The sequence below is a fragment of the Gorilla gorilla genome, chromosome 10 (assembly GCF_029281585.2).
Source record: "Gorilla gorilla gorilla isolate KB3781 chromosome 10, NHGRI_mGorGor1-v2.1_pri, whole genome shotgun sequence".
Taxonomy (NCBI): domain Eukaryota; kingdom Metazoa; phylum Chordata; class Mammalia; order Primates; family Hominidae; genus Gorilla; species Gorilla gorilla.
Window position 1 is genome coordinate 28,060,246 of NC_073234.2, and position 20,413 is coordinate 28,080,658.

The window sequence follows — 20,413 nt, forward strand, 5'->3', positions numbered from 1 at the left end:
ACCTGAAACTCCTGGTGCCACAAGCTTATAGGCCTGGAATTTTCTCTACTGGTCTTTTTCCTTTCCTCCTTTTATATAATATATATAAGTATTCCTCCATAATAATCCAGCTCTGTACCTTTCAAACTGTTTCCTAACTGGCATCAAGCAGTTTCTCAAGCTCAGACTGGGTATATTTTCTTTTTGTTTGGAAACTCGATACGCTTTCATGGGAACATAATTTTTTTTTAAACAGAGATGTTTTCAAAACAGCTTCTTCTAACTTCACAAAATAGCTTAAAACAACCATGAACATTCCTGGCTCAGAAATTCTGCCTATGTAGATTTAAGGAACTATTACTCTCCTATCACATTTGCCTCTTTCTTTACCCTTCACATGAATTCAAAAAATCAGCCTCTCTCACAATTACAGCATCATCCTTTAAAGTCAAGATTCCTATTAAAATATAAATGTTTCTTAAAGACCAGTTGTACATTTTTTTTCAGTTTTATATTTTATCAGTAGAGTAGTGATTTCTGAGACCCATTCATTCTATCTCTGAAATCTATGATTAGTGAAAATGAAAACAGAAGAGATGCCAAAAGCAAAAGCCGTGAGGACCATCAGTAACTGAGAGAATTAAGATGGGGTGTCATTATGAGAAGGGCCGGGTGAAGGGTGAAAGGTGAAGTTGAAGAAGATAAACTTCACCTCCTTGACAGTTTTGTGAAGCAATGGATAACCACTGGGTAGATACCCTACCCAAAGGAATAAAACAGAAAGGAGCCTGAGCTTTACCCCACATGAAGGTTTAAGTTGACCACAGGCTGCAGTCCTCCCCTAATTCCTTGTAAGCATTGTTGCATGAAAAAAATGTTAGGTCATGTTGGCATCTCTTTGAGGGCCCCCACGGATGTATAAAGAATACTATCTAATATTTCTCTTCCCAACTGCTGCTTAGTAGCTTAGTAGAGTTCCATGTATACAGGACACAGCTGCAGGTTTAATACTGAACTTCCCTACCTCCCTACATTCACACAAAATCTGTAAAGTAAGATACAATGTAAAAAAAACGAGTGCAAAAAAATTTCACCCTGGCCGGGTGTGGTGACTCATGCCTATAATCCCAGCACTTTGGGAAGCCGAGGTGGGTGAATCACTTGAGGTTAGGAGTTTGAGACCAGCCTGGCCAACACGGTGAAACCTTATCTCTACTAAAAATACTCAAATTAGCCAGACGTGATGGTGGGTGCCTGTAATCCCAGTTATTTGGGAGGCTGAGGCAGGAGAATTGCTTGAACCCCAGAGGCGGAGGTTGCAGTGAGCCAAGATTGTACTACTGCACTCCAGCCTGGGTAACAGAACAAGACTCCATCTCAAAAAAAAAAAATTCACCCTAAGAAATGACCATTTTGTTATGATGGCATATGCAAAATAGTCTTCAATCATAACATTTATCCATTTTTTAAAAAGATCATTTAGTGTGGCCAGAGTTGTGTTCATTGCTGGGGACACAGACATTATAATAACTAGACAGACAAGATCCCTGTTTTTATGGAGCTTACTTCTAACATGGGAAACAAATAATAAACAGCTAAACAAATAAAAATGTCAATAATTCAGAAATGATTAGTGCTATGTAGAAAAAGAAAACAGAATGAGGGACCAAGAATTGATGGGAAATGGAATGGCAGATGGCTGGTTAGCTGGTTACCCAATGACCATTCCCAACTCCTCCCTCTCCTGCCTCTTAAGAGGCTAAAAAGGTAAGATAATAATTTCCCCACCATCCCTTTCAGCTAGGTGTGGTCACATCAATATAATCTTCTTCTGGCCAGAGACAAGAGAAAGTCTCCTGGCAGGGTGTTGGGAGGTTCTTGGAAAAATGTTTCTTCCTTGATAAAAGGAAAGAGGTGTGTAGTGAGTATTCTCATGGGCCTGGCTGCCTCTCTGCTTCTTGCCACTGTAAACTGTCACATGAAGATGTCAGGGCACTGGGTGGTATCTTCTGAGGTCAGGGGAAGTCCTGAGACTCACCGGGACATAGTGCCCTGACACCGTGGTGCTGCTAGGACACTCACCTCCAGACTTACTAAGTAAGCAAACAATGTCTTTATGGCTTAAGCCACTTTGAGTTTTGTTACTCATCTCTGAAAGCACCCTGGCTGAAACAGGGTCTGGTTTTAGATGGAGTGGTTAGAGAAAGGTTCTCTGAAGAGGTTATATGGCAGCTGAAACCCCAACGACAGGAAGCCCGCCATAACATTCAGGCAGAAGAAATGATGAGTGCAAAGACCCTGGTGTAGGAATGAGCTTGTTATGTGGCTACAGCATATGAATACCAAAGAAAATGATACCTGATATAACCGGAAAGGTGGGCAAAGGTAGGATCACACAGGGCATTGTAGGGCATGGTTTTAGTCTATTGAAGGAAAATTCATCGCAGGTTTCAGGCAAAGGAGTGAAATGAATATGACATTTTTTTTAACCCCCTCACGCAGATTTATGTTTTAAAAATACAACTTTAGTTGCTGTGTAGGTGGCCAAGCATAGAAGCAGGGAGAATAGTTAACAGGCTATTACACCCAGACTTTGGGAGGCCGAGGCAGGTGGATCACTTGAGGTTAGGAGTTCGAGACCAGCCTGGCCAACGTGGCAAAATCCTGTCTGTACTAAATATATAAAAATTACCCCAGCATGGTGGTGAGTGCCTGTAATCCCAGCTACTCGAAAGGCTGAGGCAGGAGAATCACTTGAACCTGGGAGGCGGAGGTTGCAGTGAGCCGAGATTGCACCACTGCACTCCAACCTGGGTGACAGCCAGACTTTGTCTCAAAAAAAAAAAAAAAAAGGCTATTACAGCCTGGGCAACATAGTCAGACCCTATCTCTACCAACAAAAAAAAAAAGTAAAAATTTGCTGGTTGTGGTGGGAGGCTCCCAGCTACTTGGGAGGCTGAGGCAGGAGAACTGCTTGAGCCTAGGAGGTTGAGGCTGCAGTAAGCTGTGATGCTGTGATCACACCACTGCTGATGATGGTGGCTTAGACCAGGGTGATGGCAGTGTAGGTGGAGAAAAGTAGATGAATATTGAAAATATTATGGAGACAGAGCCAACAAGATTAGTTTATATGTGATGGGGTTAGGGAATGGGGATGACCCCTAGTTTTGAGAGCGTGAGAGCAAGAGAGAAAAAGTTTAGGGAGCTTGAAATCAGTAATACTACTATACACAAGTTAAATTCCCACTAGATATCCATGTAGAGATATCAGTTGGCTATTGAATATGTACATTTGGAAAAATCTCTTTTGAAAACCTGTGCCCATTTGAATCAATTCATTCATCACTCCATAAATATACACTAAGATCATACTACACTCCAGAATGTACTATGTTAATAATTAGATATACAATGGTAAACCAAACTGTATCCCTACCCTCATGAAGATCTAGTATAATTAGTTGTAGAGAGGTAGAGAGTAGTAAACAGATAAGAAGAAATGAATGTATTAAGTTGTAGTAAGTCCAATGAAAGAAGAGTAGGCTGCTATAAGAGAGCATGGTGAGGACCCTCCCCTGGGCTGGGGTCAGGGAGGCAATGGAAGCAGCAGCAGAGATGATGAAGAATGGCTCATCTAAAGTAGACTCTCTAGGACCCCTGCTGCTGACAGATGACAAGAGAGTCTAGCCAACATGCCGCCTTGGGTCCCAGCCATGTTCCAGGTCCTTAACAATGTTCTAGGCTCCTTGAGGCCTGGACTTAGGACTGTTGTGATAGTCTGTTGTCCTGGAAGCAATTCAGAGGTTTTTTATAGACAAAAGAACCTAAATTATCATGTGGGGAGCAGGTTAGAGAGAAAGAGGGATAAGTGGAGCTGAGAGGAACAAAGTATCCCCATAGATTTTGTTCTGTGTAAGAACCCCAGGACTTAGGAAGGGGAAGAGAGTCTCAGTAATGTTTGCCATTGATGTTCCCATCAGCCTGGTAGGATACAGCCTTGCCATTATTTAAAGGAAATAATATGAGTAGTAGGCAGAATGGTTCCCCAAAGATATCCATGCCCTAATCCCTGGAACCTGTGAATTTGTTATGTTATATAGCAAAAGGGATTCTGCATAATAATTAAGGTTATGGACCTTAAAGTGGGGAGATTATCCTGGATTATCCAGGTAGGCCCAATCTAAGCACATGAGCCCTTAAATGCAGGGAACTTTCTCTGGCAGCAGCAGGAGAAGTCAGAGAGACTCCAAGCATGAGAAAGAATTGACATGCTATTGCAGGCTCTGAGATGCAGGGGCCCACATAGAGGGACCAGGATGAGGCCTCTAGGAGGTATGATGGCTCCCACCTGATAGCCATCAAGGAAATAGGATCTTAGTCTTACAACCACAAGGCACCGGATTCTGCCAACAATCTGACTGAGCCTGGAAGGGCAGTCAACCTCAGAGCCTCTAAAAAGGATCACAGTCCTGCTAAGATCTTGATTTTAGCCCTGGGAGATTCTAAGCAGAGAACTCAGCCAAACCCACCCAGACTTCTGATGTACAGAACTGTGAGATAATAAACAGTGTTATCTTAAGCCACTAAATTTGTGTTAACTTGTTACAGCAGCAATAGAAACTAATTCAATGTAGCATTTCTTATATAATTGAATTTGAGTACTAAAATTCATACCAGTCATTCTATCACCTTCTACTACCCTACTAGCACCTGAAATATTAGAAAACCAAAAATCTTAAAGGGTATAGTGCTTTCTACTTCACCTTACACATTGGGCTGGGGGCTAAGAAACCTGGGTTCTAATTCTGATTATAAGCACTGAACAAGTCAAGAGACCCCGGTCTTATTTTTTATTTCAGCATAAGGACCTTAAGTAAATCAATCTCCTTAAACCTCTGTTTCCATATCTACAATATGCATGAGTTGGCCTAGATGATTTCTAAGGTCATTTCAGCTCTATGAGCAAAAAGTGACAGGTGGACATCGTTATCTGAGATGAGCTAATTTAATTTATAACCCACCACTTTCATCTGGCAGAGAGCTCATCCTGAGAGTGCATTTTGATGGGAGGAGAGGGAAGTTGTTTAGGGCTGCTGGGGCCCAGCACTGAGAGTTTTTGATATCAAAGATCAGTAGCATGGGTCTCCAAAGGAAAGATGAATTTTACCTAGGGTCCAGCCCAGCTTTCCACAGTAATTATCCTAGATATGTCAACAACTTCTTACTGAAGATTCCTTGCAAGAAGTGGTCTGGTCAAAGAGGACCTGCCACCTGTGTTTGCTTTCCATTCTATCTAATACCAAACCTCTCAGAGAAGAGACACATTTCTAGAACCCCTGAGTGTCCTCTGTCAGTTTCTACATGTTTCTTCCCAGTATGAGGTCTTTCAAATTCTGAAGAAAACAATTTGGCCAAGGAATTTGCACCTCACTAAATTCAATTCACTACAGCAAACATTTTTTGAACACCTGCTGTGTGCTCATTGAGTTAGAGGGAACCAGTTGTTTTGGAGGTAAATGTTTGGTTTCATTTCTAAGTTCTGACTTCAGTATCAAGAGGCAAAGACTAGACTTATTAAAGTCAAAGCAAAGAACAACGAAGTAGTTGAGATTTACAGCTATTTGAAAAGGAGGTGAAGGACTTGTTAAGAAGCGAGTATAAGCACTGAGCAGGAAGTTACTAAGCATTATTTCTCAGGAGCATTCACCTTCTGTCTCACATCTTATTCACATCAACATTCCGGGTAAATTTTGATCTGTACCACTGTCCTCAGTCAGGGTTTTCTAGAAAGCAACCTTCAAGTTTATGAAGCAGATGTTAATTTTTTTTTTTTTTTTTTTTTGAGACAGAGTCTCGTTCTATCTCCCAGGCTGGAGTGCAGTAGTGCGATCTTGGCTCACTGCAACCTCTGCCTCCTAGGTTGAAGCGATTCTCATGCCTCAGCCTCCCGAATAGCTGGGATTACAGGCATGTGCACCACTTGCAGCTAATTTTTGTATTTTTAGTAGACATGGAAAATGAAAAATGAAAGTCTTTCCACTTATATTTGTATATTTGCTCTATTATTTGAGAATTTTCAATTCTGCATTACACCATGTTGGCCAGGTTGGTCTTGAACTCCTGGCCTCAAGTGATCCACCCGCCTTGGCCTCCCAAAGTGCTGGGATTACAGGCATGAGCCACTGCGCCTGGCCACAGATGTTAAATTTAATATCGCGTTAACATGTATTTTTTCATGGACAAATTATGTGACTATATGAAAACATGGCTGAACATGTATTTTCATATATTTCACATGGATAATATATATATTCAGTATATTAGACAGTTTATAAATGATCATTTCTCAGTGCTTCTTAATTCAATCCTCTCTGCATATCAGTAATGGTTGACTCAAATCACCTATGCTGGCTAGGCAGGGTGGCTGATGCCTGTAATCCCAGCAGTTTGGGAGGCCGAGGCGAGTGGATCACCTGAGGTCAGGAATTCGAAACCAGCCTGACCAACACGGTGAAACCCCATCTCTACTAAAAATATAAAAATTAGCCGGGCGTGGTGGTGGGCGCCTGTAATCCCAACTACTCAGGAGGCTGAGGCAGGAGAATTGCTTGAACCTGGGAGGCGGAGGTTGCGGTGAGCCGAGATCGCGCCACTGCATTCCAGCCTGGGTGACAGAACGAGACTCTGTCTCAAAAAAAAAAAAAAATCACCTATGAAGCAATTTTCAACCTTTCTTCTTCAGAGACACATGACAAATATGTTCATATGTGTGATATACCCCCATATATCCAGAATTATGTGCAATTCTAGGAGCTCGACCTGTAATTCCAACCCTTTAATCTCCATCTAAGAAATCATACTGAAAAAAATATTGTTATGTATATATCCTTAAATTTATTCCAATTAATTTAAAAAAAAACAATGATTATTTATTAGTAAGCAGTTATTTGCAACATGCTCTGTTTAGGACATAGCAATATATTTTGACACCTTTGTTGATATGCACGGTCCTGATATGCCACAAGTATAACATGAAATCTAAATTCTTGAAGGCTAAGGTGCTTGGCACAGAGAACCAGAGAAAGGTAATAAGAGAGAAAAGTGCACTTATTCTCTCTGCTGGGCAACTGTGAGCTTATAACTAGTTCTCCGAGTCTACTAATAAGCATTTAATAAGAATCTACTAATGAGCACTTTTCTTGATCCATAAAGTCACTATTGACATTCCAGCAAAGTTTCACGGCCTGCACCCAAATTTGAAGATTTATTTCTCTCTTTGGATATAGAACAAAATAACTTTATGTACATTTTATTTCACTTTATTTTACTTTATTGGGTTGGTGCAAAAAAAATTGCAGTTTTCCCATGAAAAGTAATGGCAAAAACTGCAATTACTTTTGCACCAGCCTAATATTTTATTTTGAGACAGAGTCGCGCTCTGTTACCAAGGCTGGAGTGCAGTGGTGTCATCTCAACTCACTACAGCCGCTGCCTCCTGGGCTGGAGAGATTCTTGTGCATCAGCTTCATGTGTAACTGGAATTACAGGTGCACGCCACCACGCCCAGCTAATTTTTGTATTTTTTGTAGAGATGGGGTTTCGCCATGTTGCCCCGGCTGTTCTCAAACTCCTGACCTCGAGTGATCTGCCCACCTCAGCCTCCCAAAGTACTGGGATTATAGACATGAACCACCGTGTCTGGTTCTTTATGTGCATTTTAAATATGAAGAGGCTATATAGTATGGTGGCTGAGAGCACAGGTTCTAGACTAGTGGTTCTCAATCAGAGATAATTCTGCCTCACAGTGAACATTTGGAAATGTCTAGAGACATTTTTAGTTGTCATGTCTGGGAGAGGGAAGTGTTACTGACATCTGGTAGGTGGAAGCCAGGGATGCTGCTAAACATTCTACAATGGTTTGGGCACAGTGGCTCATGCTTGTAATCCCAGCACTTTCGGAGGCTGGGGTGGGAGCATCACTTGAAGCCAGAAGTTTAAGACAAGCCTGGGCAACATAGTGAGTCCCTGTCTCTATCAAAAAAAAAAAAAAAAAAAAAAAAAAAATTAGCCGGGCATGGTAGTGCATGCTTACAGTCCCAGCTCCTTGGAAGGCTGAAGTGGGACTATCATAGACCTAAAGGGAAAAAACTAACAAGCATAAGATAGGGTATGTTGGGCCCTAGGAGTTTGAACCTAGGAGTTTCAGGCTGCACTGAGCCATGATTGTACTACTGCACTCGAGGTTGGGTGACAGAGTGAGACCTTGTCTCTGGAAAAAAAAAAAAAAAAGCCCAAAACACTACAATGACAAAGACATTCCCCGACCCCCACCACGACAAAGAATTATCTGGCCCCAAATGCCAATAGTGCTAAGGTTGAGAAAGCCTGCTCTAGAGTCAGCCTGCCTGGGGTTCAAGTCACTTATAATCTGTGTAGCTGTTGGTAAATTATTTTACATGTTTGTGCTTATTGGGTGTCTTCAACAATAAAATTAGAATAAATAATAACAATACTCACTTTATTGATTTTCTATGATAATAAAATAAATTACACAAGAAAGGAGCTAAGGACAATGTCTGGAACAAAGCAAGTGCTCAACAAATATTTGCTTTTGCTTTCATTATATGCATTGAAAAAAAATTGAGAAGAAATACACCAACATTTTAACAGTGATTGTTTCTAGGTGGCAAGATCACAACTGATTTTTATTTTCATTATCCTTTTATACTGCTTTATATTTTCCAAATTTTCTAGAATGATATTTGTATTACTCTAATATCCAAAAACATGTTTTAAAAGAATGCAGATAAAAGAACTTTATTTGTGATATAGTAAAAAGAGCACAGAATTAAAAAGACCTGGATTCAGATCCTGACTCTACCTGCCGTCTGTGGACATTGAACAGGTAAGTTAATCTCTTTGAGCTTCAGTTTCCTCAGTTAAAATTGGGGCTAATAATGCATATCATAGAGAGTTGCTATGAGAATTAAACATGACAGACATGTAGTGTCTGGGAGAGTATACCAAATGAAAGGCTCCAGGAGATGACTGCTTTAAAGGTTTGGCCAAGGGAAAATGACTCCACAAACAGGGAAACATATTCATGATGGTAACTCCCCTTTTGCCTTTTATTTTTTGTTTTTTGAGATAGGGTCTTGCTTTGTCACCCAGGCTGGAGTGCAGTGGAGCGATCACCGCTCACTGCACCCTCAACCTCCCAGGCCCATGCAATCTTCCTACCTCCGTCTCCCGAGGACCTGGGACCGCAGGTGTGTGCCACCACACCCAGCTATTTTTGTAGATCTCCCTATGACTTTTTTTTTTTTTTTTTTTTTGAGACAGAGTCTTGCTCTGTCACCCAGGCTGGAGGGCAGTGGCACAATCTTGGCTCACTGCAACCTCCACCTCCCGGGTTCAAGCGATTCTCCTGCCTCAGCCTCCCAAGTAGCTGGGATTACAGGCACCTGCCACCATACCCAGCTAATTTTTGTATTTTTAGTAGAGATGGGGTTTCAGCATGTTGGCCAGGCTGGCCTAGAACTCCAGACCTTAAGTGTTCTGCCCCCCTCAGCCTCCCAAACAGCTGGGATTACAGGCGTGAGCAACCATGCCTGGCCTAAGGTCTCCCTATGTTTAGCCTGGTCTCAAATTCCTGGGCTCAAGCAATCCTCCCGCCTTAGCCTCCCAAAGTGCTGGGATTACAGGCGTGAGTTATGGCACTCAGCCTCCCTTTTTCTTTTTAAGCCATCCTCTCAGAGAGCACAACTCCCATGTCATCCAATTTTTTGCCTTGGCTGATGGAGAAGAAACTACGTCCACACTCTGGTCCTTCTCTCTCCTCTCCCCTCCCTACATACACCCTAGGAAGGGATCTGATCATTCCCCTGGCAGGCCCTGACTCATTTGGCAGGGTTTACTTGCAGGCAAGCTGTTGTGTTTGAAAGGCAGGACCCAGGTATCACTTTCTCATAGTCTTTACCCACGCTCATTGTCCCTCTTCTTATTTCTGCTTTCACCCCTCACCTCTAGGTTGAAATCATACTTGGCAAGGCCTCTCCTCAAGGGGAAGCCTCTCCACTTTCTCTCCCTCTGTTCTATCCTCCCATTTAGCTGGTTGAGTAGGTTGCCCCCTTTTAGACTCCAGAGGGATGTGTAGGAAGCCCAGCTAGGCTTCCAGATCCATGCCTCATGTGTGTGCTAGCCCTGCTTATCTGAGAAGCCCTGCATGTGTAGGGGGCATGTAGCACTTGCCAGCTGGTTTGTGCTTCCATCAGGGCTGTTGTCTCTTTTGTGCAGCTCACTCAGCAGGTAATGCTTGAGGTGAGCAGCATGAGCTGGTAGAATTCAAGGACACACACTTTATCCACAACCCCTTAATGATTTAATTAGATGGAAAAATCATAGGTTATGTTTGTGTATATTATCAGGAGGGTGACTACTTTAAGCCTTACTATCTTGCTAACTTGAATTTAAATCCTGACCAAGCTTTCAAAATGCCCCAGGACAATCTTCTTCATTCAGGACAATCTTCTTCAATCATGCCATGGTTTGGGAAAGGTAGTCTGACCCTAACCCACACTGATACTCAAGATCCCAGAGTTCCCTAGGAAATAGTCCTGCAGTCCTGTGAGCTTTCTATACAGAGTTCTAAGGACTGGGAGCCAGACTGGATTAGGAGAGAATTGCCTGAGGCAGTAGTTGACTTCTCAAGACATTCACTCTCAAACTGAATTAAACTGTTTCGACGCTGGGAGATGGAACCACCCAAAACATCAGAGGAAAATAAGACTGTTAGGGGTGCTTCCATTTAGATATGAATGAAAATATCAGGAGAACTTCATTCTAAATATAAATAAAAATGTCAGGGGGATTGGTGATCTCCAGGAAATAATTTATGTATACTTTCTAAACTGTAATTTGTAGCTGCTCCAGGGCCAGCCTAACTATATAAACTTCAGGCATAATTTTGACTGTTGCCAAGTTCTTACTACACATGTGTCTCCTCACTGTCCTCTCTATAAATACATGCAAAATAAAACAGGCATGGACTCCCAAATTGGCACCAGCAGAATATGTCATTGTTTTGAGTCTTCTCAGTCTTCATTCACAAGAGTATATTGAGAGTTCACCATAAACCACGCCTGGTGATAAGTGCTAGAAATCCAAAGAGGAAAGGATACCATCCCTCAAGAAGCTCACTTCATGTGACTATAATAGCATCAAAGTGTTACTTGTTCCAGAAAAATGTAGATTTCAGCAGGGATCAAATGCTTAAGCTAAAAGACTAAAGTTCAATATTGTAGGGGACACAATTATGTTTTAAAGTACTGTGCAATGAAACCCTGAAGGGAACTAGTAACTTTTCTTAGTTTTTCCATAGCTTATAGGAATCAGATCAGTCATCTTTTATTATCAAATGCCAGAAGGAAATCTACACAGATCAAAAAAAGGAAATCTTTATATCTCAGAAATTTCTAGCAGTTAAAAAAAGTTATTAGCAAATCTCCTCTTTTACCCTTAAAAACCTAAAATAATTTGCAAAGATACCTATTCCCTTATTTTAAGGTATAATATCATTTTAAAAAATAAATCCAGTCAGTTTGATATTATAATTTATATACATAGTTTTAGAAGTTTTTAATCTATTTTATTTTGAGAACTAGGTAGGTGCTTTTAAAGAAAATATGCTTAGGCTGGCCTTGCTAGGTTCTAGGTAGGATGGAAGAGTGTTTCTACGTTCGATTTTTTAAAAAACCCATGATATAATTCTAGATTTCTTTTTTCTTGAGACATCAATTTGTCACCATAGTAACATAGCGTTTTACTACAGAAATCTATACAGCACAAGGGAAACAGAACAGCAATTACTTACTGGGTTACTTGGGGGTACAGAATGTGACTACAGGGATAATTTAAGATTAAATATAGATTTCTCTGGGGATCTGTTTTAGCAAAGCAAGCTGATTCAATCTTCTAGTAGCGTCAGCTGAACAAAATTGGAAGCCAAATTGACTGCTGACATCATTTGAAATAATATGAGCAGGCAAGCAGCATAGCTCAGTGGTTAAGAGCACAGGCTTTGGGGTCAAGTTTCATAGGTCCAAGTTCTGCTTCTACTGTTTGCTAGCTTTGTGACCTTGGGAAAGTTCCCTAACTTCTCTGTGCCTCTGTTTCTTCATCTCTAAAATGTGGGTAATAAAACCTTCCTCAAAGGGTTGTTATAAGGATTCAATGACTGTTTGTGCTTAGAACAGTGCCTTGCACATTAGAAAGAACTTTCTTAAGTATTTGTTAAATAAAGACAAAATAGAATTTAAAGGGGCTCCTCTCTTTGTGCTGAAAATAGTCAAAGACATGAAAATTTGAGTTCACGGCTGATTATTTTAGCCTGTAACTTTGGTAGATTCCTTTGAGAACTTCCCCAGGGTCTTGTTGCTAGCAATTCTACAAGATGTGAAATTCTGTGGCAGTCTACTGTCCTAAATCAGAGCTGGGAACAATCACAAGCACCCCTGGTTCCAGGAACATCAGAAGGAAGATGATCGCACAGCACAAAGGAACAGCACGCCTGCCCACTTCAGCTCCCCAAGCCACTGCCAATAACCTCTGGGAACATGGGCATAGAATAAGCAGCTGATAAGGGATGAAACAGCTTTTATTGCAGTGATGATGAAACCTAGTTGGTTTCGGTAATTTTTTTCCCCTCTTTCCAGGATTCAAGGGGAAAAAATCCTTTTCATCAATGAGTGCTTTGTTTCATTAATTATCACTATACACAATTTCCATCCAATTTTTCAACTGACACATACTCTGATGAATTTTCATTTTACAGAACTACCTAGGCATATTTTCTGGACTGGTAACAAACCTAAAGCCTCTAACCGGCATCTAAGGCAGGACAAAATCTCCAAATTGCCTGGAAAAAAAGAAGGCATTATGTCCTCTGAGCCAAATTTCAGTCGCAATACCAAGGGATCCCTATCACATACCTTCATCCGGACTTGATTTCAGAGACGTTCTCTTTAGATCTTCTTGGTCAGGAATAGCCCTTGCATAGGAGTTTGGAGAATGCCATAAACCACCAGGAAAGCCTGGAAACACATTCATTTCTGTCCTCTGCCTTCCCCTTGGCTCACAGCCTGCTTCCTGTTAGGGAGACAAGATGACGCTGTGCAGGGTAGACTGTTAAACCATCTTCCCGCCCCCAGCCCCACTCTCTTGTTGCCCCTCCCTTCTCCTTTCCAAGGCTCTGGAATGTGTCACATGGGAAATGGATCATGTGGCTGAAGGGGAGAATGTGGCCATCTTCTCCCTCCCTTCCCCCACTTTTCCTTTCAGGAGCAAAGCAGCAGAAATCTCTGTCTTGATTGGCTCAGACCAAAAATCTCCATATGAAAAGGGGAAGATTCAATCACCCAAACCTCCTTCCTTCTCTATTTTCTTTTTTTTCTATCTGAAGATTTATCCTGACCATTCAGAGTTGCTCAGTATGGGAGATAAATGATGCTTTCTTAACCTCAACCCCTCTCTTTCTTTCTTACAGTCAGTATCCTGACCTGGCAAGGTGTTCCTTAACCTCCCCTCTGGATCCCCCTTAGCACACATCTGGGACAATGGAGCGTTCAGCACCACGGACAGCATTACACCCTCTTCAAGTGCTTGTTAAAGCCATTTGTCTATTTCATTCTCAAGTAAATAAAAATATTTTTAAAAATTTCCCTGAGGTCCTGTGCCTAAACATAAACCACACCATATGTTTAGGGCTCTGACTTCCCCTACTATCAGCTTACTGTTACCTTATAAACACAAACATAATTTTCATATTTCCTTAAACCCAAAAGACCATCCCATACCTACCTCCCTGTCCCCATCCCATCACCCATCCTCACTCTCTAAATATGGTCTATGTTTTTTTTTGTGTGGGGGAGGGAGATTCCTGTAACATAGTTTACTGTATGCCCAAATATCTATGCTTATGGGGAAAACCACAGAAACACATAGGAATTCTGGGGTGTACAAGTCTAGATGTCATTAGCCCCATCCCTAGGCCTCAGGCAGGGCTGAACTGGAAAGGCAGGGAGGGAGCCTGCTTGGAGCTGTTTTGTGCAGGGTCTATCCTGCTTTGCTGACGTCCTAGTTGCCATGGTGCTAGGTAACTGCTGAAGAGGATGATTTCTTTTAAAACCGGTCACCATGGGAGCCTGCTGACTAAAGAAAGGAAGAGGGAAAAGGACTGAATTGCTGGGGAGGGAAAAGGACTGAATTGCTGAGGAGGGATTTAAACAGCATTCTCAGAGCCAAATTGGATTGCTGTCGGTCCTAAATCTTGAAAGGAATCTAGGAATTAGTATGGACACTGCAATAGTTACTCTCTCCATCCTCCACTGCTTCTTTCCTTAAAAATCTAGTTAGGTGCAACTGAATGAAAATTCCAGCTTCACAGATTGACCCTGAAGTGCCATCACAGGGTGGTGGAAAGAACTCAAGAAATCGATTTCTCCTCAGGTTAGAATATCTGACTTTTGGGAAGCCATTATCTAAGTCCTAACAGCCTTAATTGGGAGATACTTTAGAGCCACACCTGATTGTCGATGCTAGGAACAATGTGTGGATTCTTTATAACACTATGGAAGAAAAGACAATTTTTTAAATGTGAGTTGTCAAATTATTTTAAATAAATACAAATTTTATTAATACTTGGATAGCATTTGGATTACTCCAAGTCAGAAATATAAACTGGCTATACATTTGTCTCATAACACTGGCATATAACTTGTTGTTTCTAACTCAGAATCCTAACCAAGGCAATTCAGAATATTTATTTTTTGAAAGACGAATGCTGACTTGCAATGTGTAGAAATGAAAACTTTGTAAGCAAAGAGGTGGCACAAGGAAGCTGGAGTATAATTTTCAAGAAACTGAAGGTCCTTCCTGGATCAACATCCTCATCGTATTTTCTACTTTTATTTTAGGAGGAGTGAGGTTAATTCTAGTTTTTCTATGTAAGACTCAGAGAAATTCAACTGTTAATTTTAACACTTGACATTTTAAGAAAATTCATTTATCAAAAAAGTTAGATATTGAAGAAATTCTTTGAGTCAGCAGGTTGGTGACTTGGATATCATCTCCTCTCTTAGTCAAGAATAATTACAACAATAAGAACAACTAATATTTAACATGTGCCAGGTGTTTACATACATTATGTCATTTAATCCTATCAACCCAACAAGATGAGTACTATTACTGGCATTTCTGTTTTACTGATGAAGAAATGGAGGCTTGGGGGAATAAGTAATGTGCCCAAAGCTGCATAGTGTGGGAGCTAGGATTTGGAACCACTGACTCAGCCTCCAGAGCAGGCATAGTGTACTATGCTATTCTGCATCATGAATAGTAGACTAGATTAAAATTACTGGTCAATTTAATGTGTTGTGACTTACTACTATGGCCCCTTGACATGAGAAATCACAAAGATTGCTTTAAATTATTTGAGACAAAAAAAAATGACCAACATATTTATTCCTTCCAGGATGACTGCATGTATATATTATGGCTTAATGATATTTAAAATCATCTTGTAAGGAGTCATAACCCAAAATTTTATTAAGGATGGTCATAAAACATGTTACATAATATACTAATTCTGCTTAAAATATATTGCCAAAGTTATAATCACCAAATTTACTTTGACATTGGAAGAAGATAAAGAAACAGTTGTCTTCCATCCAAATGCACAAAATTCCACAATACTTGTGCAACTGGGGTAATATTTTGAACATGAGTAATGTGATCTTCTCATCTGCCTGGGGAATCCATTTGCCTTGGAGATAGTGTTTTGGCACTGTTTAGATGTTACAAAAGGAATGGAAAAAAAGAAATTAATATTTGGCTTTTGAAATTCAAAATAGAAACAAGACAATAGGCTTGAAATCCAGGCTATTGTTTTGAAAGCCAGTCTCTAAATTCCTTTATTTCTGCCCTTAGCTTGTCATCAACCAAACCTGGAAGACTTTGCTCAGTGTTCTTTCTGTACTATAGACCTCTGGCTTCAGGTAAAAACTTTCCAAGGGGTCCCAAAGCATGCAGAGTTTTATGGGAACTAATTTCTAGATCCTCAGCTTCTACAAGTATGCATTCTAAAACTGCTTTTCTGAGAACTGGTGCAGTCGAGATGTCATGCTGGTTCTTGGTTTCCACTTAGCTTTTCTTCTATCTTAGCACAGATTGCCGAACCTCTCTTCCACCTTTACATCAAATCCTGCATTACCTGAATTTAAAAACCTCCTGGGGACCAAATACAGGAATAACCGAAAATATTGGGGATAGTACTGAGAAAGTGAATAGCTCCAATAATTAGGTAACAAATCCTTTTAAAAATCAAGAGCTTTCCAAGTGCTTTCAACAAAATTGGAAACAAACCACTACCCAGTGGTCCACTGAGAAATTCATTAAAATGGTTTTCTTAAAACAGCGCTCTTACCAGGCATGGTGGCATGTGCCTGTGGTCCCAGCAACACAGAAGGCCGAGGTGGGAGAATTGCTTGCACCCAGGAGGTTGAGGCTTCAGTGAGCTCTGATGGTGCCACTGCACTCTAATCTGGGAGACAGAGCTAGACTCTGTCTCTTAAAAAAAGAAAGTTCTTCTTTACAGAAAAATGCTAGTTAATAAATACAGACTACTATAGTTAGAACACCATTTTTGCAACCCCCAGTGAAATAATTGACTCAGGAAAAGATCACAAAAGGTGTTCAAAGTATAAGATGAAAAGTTTTTGAACGGGTTATTTGTAGATTACTTATAAAGCGCAAAGGGACGTGTGTCCTTTTTCAGTGAAGAGAGTTGGGGGGGGGTCATCATCTTAACCAAGTGACCAAATTTAGCGTTACTAATAGTGAGACAAGCTGAAATTATGTGCCTAACATGAAATGATGTAACCTACTCAATGTTACTGAAGTATTCTTTCTAAAAATGTTTAACCCGAATATAATCAAATCTGTACATATAATGTCGAGTTTTTTTTTTTAATAAAAAGGCAAGGGTTGGAGAAACAAGTTATAAGATATTATGAGGAAATAATTGGCCAAATCAAGAATGCATAATATTCTACAAGAGAACTAGCATGGACTCATCAAAAAGTCAAATCATGAAATAAAAGGCTGCCTACCACAGTGAGTTACCTCCATGTTGAGAGCAGTGCTCAGGGTAAGGGATTTCTGCCTTGACTCCCTTTTTGAGACAACTGCCCAAGTCCCTCAAACCTCATTCCTTGCATTTCTATGGCTGTTCAGGCCAAGTCCACAATAGCATGGTCAGACACAGATATGACAATCAATTATTCTAAGCCTTTCTGTTCTCTTGAAGGATGATGCTAAACTAACAGCCAGTAGGCCTGCCACAACCAAGACAAGGTAACCCCACAGCAGGGGCCAGGGGTACTGAGTCTGCCAGGGGAGGTGGCCAGTACTCCCTGGGAGATTTGTCTGAATCCAAAGGTGGGCCACGAGTTCACCATGAGTTCACCAGCTGCAGGCTTCAGCATCACAGGACAGCATGTTCCCCAGGGATCAGGCAGACAAGGGGTATGTATTAGGTTGTTCCTGCATTGCAATGAAGAAATACCTGAGACTGGGTAATTTATAAAGAAAAGAGGTTTAATTGTACACATTTGCAGGCTGTACAGGAGGCATGGTGCCCACATCTGCTCAGCTTCTGGGTAGGCCTCAGGGAGCTTTTGCTTATGGCAGAAAGTAAAACAGAAGCTTGCATGTCACATGGTGAAAGCAGGACCAAGAGAGAGAGTTGGGGGTGGTGCCACACACTTAATACAGCAGATCTTGAGAGAATTCACTCACTATAGTAAGAACAGCACCAAGACATGAGGGATCTGTCCCACGACCCAAACACTTCCCACCAGGCCCTACTTCCAATACCGGGGATTACAATTCAACATGATATTTGGCAGGGACATATATTCAAACTGCATGAGGGTGTCATCCTGGAAACTTGAAAGTACCTCAGTGCATACTCTAGGTCCAGAATGAAGCCAGGAGGTACCCTCTGTCTGATCAGTGCCACAAGGATATGTAATTATACCCCCACTTCCCCCCAAACAAATGAACGTCATCTTCAGAAAAAAATGACAGGACCTCTTTGGGAGGTATTATGAAAGATGAAACATTTCATCCATAGGGTACTAATACTATCTAAAGGAACTGAATGAAATTGAACTATATTTGAAACAGGATTAGACACTTTTTTTTTTTCCTGTAACCTAACAGGTTGTGGTGGTTTTAAAATACATCCACAAATTCTTTGATATGCCTTCAAAGAATGCATCTAAGGTCTGGCTGCCACATTAGATTTTAGATGTGAAACCTAATCCACCTCCCCCTGAATGTGGGCTAGACTTAGTTACTTCTTTCTAATAAATAGAATGTGACAGAAGTGATTCTGTGACAGTTTCTACCTGGCTCTCACCTTCTTGGATTACTTACTCTGGGCAAGCCAGCTACCACGTCATAAGGAAACTCAAGCTGCCTTGTGAAGAGGCCCACACATAGCAAACCGAGGCTTCTCACCAACCAGCACCAACTAGCCAACCTTGTGAGTGAGCTGCCTTGGAAGGAGATTCTCCAGCCCTAGTCAGTGACCATACCCCTAGCTAACATCTCAACTACAGCTTTGTGAGAGACCCGAAGCCAGATGGCCTAGTTAAGCTGTTCCCAAATTCCTGATCCACAGAAACTACGACATAATGTTTTTGTTTTTTTGTTTTCTTTTTTAAGCTCTGTTGAACTTGATATTATTCTTTCAAGATATTAAACTGTAGGGAATTTTGTTATGCGGTAATAGATGACTAATAGGTGAAAACTCTAGACAAAATAAAGGACCTACATTTTCATGAGATATCTGTAGCGAGTTAAATAAGTGTCTTTGCTATATATGTGTATTCCTAATGTGGAGATACATGGTTTTATTAGGACAAAGAACATTAAGAGGGGAGAACATAATTAGGCACATAACACTGTTGTCTAAGGAGAAAAATGAATCCCCTTAGGTTGAGATGGATTTATTATGACTCAGAGGAAGTGCAGGGAAATCAAGAACAAAAAGTGGCAGCCAGACCTTAGATTAGACAAGGGTCCTGAAAGTGGTCAGACCCAAGGTAGCTACTGACTCTCTTTCTCTAGGAGACCACATGGTCTACTGCCTCCAATTCTCTCTGTTTCTTCATTAGCTGCATTCACCAGCTTCTCTTGAGATCAACTAGTTCTGCTTGTCCCTTATTGTATTACTGGCCCCAAAATGGCTGCCCCTAAATGGTGGCCTTGGATCTGAAATTCACATGTCCTTATAAATTCAATGCTTCTGTCAGAGTGACCCAGTCTCTCAATGTTCTGACTCTAAATTCTTAGGAGGCAGAGTCTGTTTGAACCAGCCTAACTCAGATACAGAGCCAGATCCAACCAGCTGGGAGAACGGGATGGAGAAGAGTTCCCATACTATCTTCTCAGCACTCTCTAAAAAGGGCTGTTGGCAATTTTGCCTTTTTGTAATTCTATTTGAGCAAGTTGGAAGTTTAATTAGCTTTCCAACCAACCAAATTTCTGCATTCGAGTCTTAACCATATATAAGTGTTACTGTGGCTTCAAAGAAAATATGGATTCTGAAGTAGTGGGTTTTGATTGAGTTGACTGTTTTTAAATAACTCTTTGGATTTTAATTGTGATGCAGAAGTTATAGTAACAAACATTTGGTTTTGTACAGACATTATTTCCACGCTGGTGGATAAGCTCAATAAAGGTCATATCCCAAACTAAAAAATATAAAATAAAATAAAATAAAAAATAAAAAAATAAAAATGGCTGTTGGTCAATTTTATAAAAGGCAAGGTCAAACAGAGGGAGGAATGACTGATAGATGAAATGACTGGTCTCTTGGTGCATCTGTTTCTAAAATTCCATTAACTTTCCAGAATGAGCCTGCCAATAGCTCTGGTCTAAGCTCAACCCCTGTGACCTCCATTTCACCTCCATTTGAGTCACCTGCTGAACAAGCATGCCCTTCACACTGCTTGTATTGCCTCCGTGGCTTAGACTTGACAGTTTCTCTGCCTTGTCCTCTTTGTGAACATCTACTCCTCTTTTCAAACCCTGCTGGGTTTTATCTTATCTGTAGTTCTATTTCTCTCCCACTCTGTATCCTTCCAAAATAAGTTAGTCACATTTTCCTTTTCACCATAGTACTTTAATTTTCATATATACTACTTATACGATTGCATATGTCATATTGCATTGACTTCATAGATTCTTGTAAGGCGGATGTCATCCAATTCATCTTTATACCTCTAGGATCTAAAACAGCAAAGTAGGTGCTCAGCGACAGTGTACCAGCACACTGAATAAGCATGACTTTTGAGATTAACCTAAAACC

The 20,413-nt window shown here is 40.8% G+C and overlaps 1 protein-coding gene across 4 annotated transcripts in view; it reads right to left on the bottom strand.

Moving 5' to 3' along the window:
• The window catches only part of GPR19 (G protein-coupled receptor 19), a 37,043-nt gene that overhangs the window by 11,699 nt on the left and 4,931 nt on the right, over window positions 1-20,413 (bottom strand). For 2 of the 4 annotated variants that reach the window (XM_055358699.2, XM_055358700.2), the window contains exon 3: window positions 12,969-13,125. The gene's annotated coding sequence lies outside the window, so the exon portion shown is untranslated. Of the gene's footprint in view, window positions 1-12,968; window positions 13,206-15,664; window positions 15,797-20,413 lie in introns of those variants that run through there. The other 2 variants (XM_019038000.4, XM_063694599.1) reach the window with 2 other exon arrangements.